At 37.1% G+C, this 4,202-nt stretch overlaps 1 protein-coding gene across 1 annotated transcript in view; it reads left to right on the top strand.

Moving 5' to 3' along the window:
- LOC109847168 (protein LATERAL ROOT PRIMORDIUM 1-like) overlaps positions 1-4,202 on the top strand; it is an 8,025-nt gene that overhangs the window by 2,182 nt on the left and 1,641 nt on the right. The window lies entirely within an intron of this gene.

The following is a 4,202-nucleotide window of genomic DNA, read 5'->3' as shown; positions in this document are numbered from 1 at the left end:
TAAACTATATAAATTTTAACTACTAGTAATTTTCATAAATCCTTAGTAACCTAGTGGAAAGTAAAAGTTTTGGTATTTTAAAATGTCCTTTGTTTGAGGCATGCCAACGACATCCCGATAATTGTTTTGTTTTAATTTATCCCTCATAAGTTCTAGTGAGTCATGGGTCATGGGCCGTGGTCTCGTGGGCTCGAGGACCGTGGACCAATAGGCTGGGGATCGACGCTAATCGGGCTGAGTCGCTAAGTGACGCTTTATAAGGCGTACTTTGCACTTAAACTATATAAATTTTAACTACTAGTAATTTTCATAAATCCTTAGTAACCTAGTGGAAAGTAAAAGTTTTGGTATTTTAAAATGTCCTTTGTTTGAGGCATGCCAACGACATCCCGATAATTGTTTTGTTTTAATTTATCCCTCATAAGTTCTAGTGAGTCATGGTTAACTACTAGTAATTTTCATAAATCCTTAGTAACCTAGTGGAAAGTAAAAGTTTTGGTATTTTAAAATGTCCTTTGTTTGAGGCATGCCAACGACATCCCGATAATTGTTTTGTTTTAATTTATCCCTCATAAGTTCTAGTGAGTCATGGGTCATGGGCCGTGGTCTCGTGGGCTCGAGGACCGTGGACCAATAGGCTGGGGATCGACGCTAATCGGGCTGAGTCGCTAAGTGACGCTTTATAAGGCGTACTTTGCACTTCGCACGAAGACATCAGGGCTAGGTGGCACCACGTTGGCTGCCACTATGGCTGCCACGAAGGTCGCCTCGCAGGTTGCTTCGCAGGATACAGACGAGTTTCGCATTCACACGATGGTGCGACCTAGTGTTCTCGAGATCAGACGACGCTCCTCTATTTGACGAGGTTCATCAATTTGACGAGACTAGTTTGGTTGACGAGGTTCGCCCGTTCGACGAGGTTCGTCTTACTGACGATGTTCTTCTGATTTGCGAGACTCATTTGATTGACCCGTTTGATGAGGTTCGTCTAATTTGTGAGACTCATTTGATTGAACCATTTGACAAGGTTCGCCCGTTCGACGAGGTTCGTCTTACTGACGAGGTTCGTCTGATTTGCGAAACTCGTTTGTTTGACGAGGTTCTCCGACGAAGTTCATCTTACTGATGAGGTTTGTCTGATTTGCGAAACTCGTTGGTTTGACGAGGTTCGCCGGATCGACGAGGTTTGTCTGATTTGTTGCAAGGTGCAACGTGACCTCCACGTTCAGGCGTTACTGCATGCAGCAGTTACAACAGTATTTAAATCAATTGTTGTTACAATCATAATAATTTATAACAATCACATTGATTGTAGGTGACTCTTGAGCTGGCCTTAGAGGTCTATAAATAGTGTCTCTTGAGGAAACTCTTGGTGAGCTTTGGTATACCCACAAAAATACATTAAGCTGTTGTATTGCTGCTAGTGCAGAGCCTGTGCCCCGAAGGAACTGTTGTGCTGTTGCTACTATAGAGCCTATGCCCGAAGGATTTTTGCCTAAACCGAAAGGTTTAAGAGATCGAGGAGATCATTGCCTTGACCGAAAGATCTTATAAATCGAGGAGATATTGACAATACTTGGTTGGTGCACACCATTGTATTGTACTGCTGCTCCTGGAAGCAGTTTAACCTTGGGATCCTTACACCGGAGTAGGCCAAATATTGCTTCAAGCACAACGTTTCATAAACACACAACAGTTAAATTAAAAAGTTTAAAATTACAGCACATCAACTTTCACTGTTTTATTTCAGATGTAACCACAATCTCCAACAAAAACGTGGGTAAATGGGGAATGTTAGTGGAGGATTCAAAACATGGGTAAGTGTGAAGTCAAAAGAATGTACGAGTAATGTAATTTTTATTTTTATTTTTTATTTTTTAATTCCCCCACCCCCCCTATAAAAATTTTTAAATTCTTTAAGCTGCAAGGACATCATTGGGTTTGCAACAAATGTGACCAAGTAAGGATATAAACACCAAAAAAGGATCCAAAAGGCGGGCTTCTCTTAATAAGTAGTAATAGATAAACAATTAGTTTCGTCCAGCAATCTGCGCAAAGTTTTGGTTGGAAAAAGTTGGAAATGTCTTGACACTTTCCTAATATTGATAATACTACTTACATAAATAACAAATGCTATGTTAAATTATCACTGTCTAAACAGATATTTTAAATAGAACAACGATGAGCTTTTTTTGAAGAACCCTTTTTATAAAATAAAAAAATATAAATGTATATTTCCGTATACACAGTGCATAACCTTCGTGTATGTCACCCATCGTATACGCTGCTGTGTTTATCTTATTGAGAAGTGTGAGCCTGTCCAAAGTGGCAAAGTTGCCACTTTAGAAGGACTGGGAAGGAATTAGAAAGGGATGAGTCATGAGAGAGCTTCAACTTCAAGGGGGGATGGAAAGATGCGCGCAGGGTTAAAGAGTCGAGGCCCGGTGTAATGAAATTTTCACAAGTGGCAGCCGGACAGTTTGGCTTCATCCTTATTCATTTCATCTGTCCATTTTACTGCTCTTGGCATTTACCATTGGCTTTTGATGATTCAAATATGTCTTTGTTTGATATTAGAAATAGATATTCATGTAAATGGAGGTACTCTTGAAAAAAAGTCTACTTTTGCATTTTAACACTGTAACAACTTGTTATTTGTAGAGATGCCTCTCAAAAGGGCTAAAATACTGCATTTGTATTTTTTTTTGTTGGCCCCTTTAGATACATTGGTTTATTATTTATTTTTTACTACGGCGACAATTTAGTAATTTTTTTGACCTTGAAGATCAATTAGGCTCAAAAGTTAGACGCGACGAGACAAATTTGAAATTAGTCCTTCAAATCTTCACTATTTTGATATTAGCCCCCAAATTATTAAAAATCTAAAAATAGTTTACCAATTTAACTTAATTATAAACCCAAACTCATCTCCAACTCTCTTCTTCACAATTTTACCCAAACTCATCTCCAACTTAATTATATATATATATAGGAGTCTTACACATCTATCAACTTAAGTATAAACCCAAACTCATCTATCATCTATCAACTTAGGTATAAAATTGTTGAAACCGAGTCTTACTCATCTATCATCTCCAACTCATCTATCAACTTAATTATAAATCCAAACACATCTCCAACTTAATTATAGATATAGATTTACCTTATTATCAATTTTACACCCTTTCTTTGTAAAAATCAAAATTATATTAGAATAGGAATAATTACATAATATATTGAGAAAATTTGGATTTGTTCATCCCCTCTGACATAATGATAGAGATGTCATTCTGAAATAAAGATTGAAAAACAAATCTAGATAATTTTTGAATGTTGGTATCGTTTATAGAAGACTTGCAAAATCTAGATAAGTTTCAACCGTTGGGGCAACCGTTTGGATAGAGTCATTCAAACGGCTTCTGTCCGAACAGTTATAACCGTTTGGAACCGTATTTGCCCAAACGGTTCCATCCATTTGGAATGCCATGTTTTGTACTAGTGCTTGCTTGGAAAATGTTAAAATCTTTTTCAAAAATATAATTTATATAAATTTATAATGAAATACATGAATGTGGATACAAGTGGAATAATAGTAGAACCGCGATTATTTGGGAATTTAATACATTATTTAAAGAAAACTGATGAAAATCATAATTTGGTGACACTTTGTTAACAGATGCATACTATCATAGTGGTTTTGTCAAATTTGGAAATTCCGTAATCATTATCCAAGAAATCATTAAGTTTTGTGATTGTTTCTTTAAAATAAGATTTAAAAAAAAAACCATTTTAATATGTTCATCTAGTGCAAGCAAGGCGGCATCTGTAAATTAAAAAGCAAAGTCCTGAGGTGCAAATAAGGAATTTAAAAGGTGAAACCTCCGCAACGCAGTACCATAGTATAGGGGCCTAGCCTAGGAGTAGGCTACTAGTAGTAGCAGTAGACTAGTAGGGGCCTATAAAAACAATCACGTGACCGCAACTGATAATGCTGCCATGCCTTACAAAGTAAACAAATTAAATTCATCCCCTCTCATTAGGTAACAACATCAGTACCCTCAATTGCAAGGGGAAATAAGAGAGAGAGAGAGAGAGAGAGAGAGACAAACACTAGTGGAACAGTAGAGAGCTGAAGCTGAAATTTGATTGTGAGAGCCCAAAGAAAGCCTGCACTTCTCCTCTCTGGGCTAGCTTTTATAACT

The sequence above is a fragment of the Asparagus officinalis genome, chromosome 7 (genome assembly GCF_001876935.1).
Source record: "Asparagus officinalis chromosome 7, Aspof.V1, whole genome shotgun sequence".
NCBI lineage: Eukaryota > Viridiplantae > Streptophyta > Magnoliopsida > Asparagales > Asparagaceae > Asparagus > Asparagus officinalis.
The sequence above is the reverse complement of the archived record's forward strand: the minus strand, read 5'-3'. Positions and strand labels throughout refer to the sequence as shown.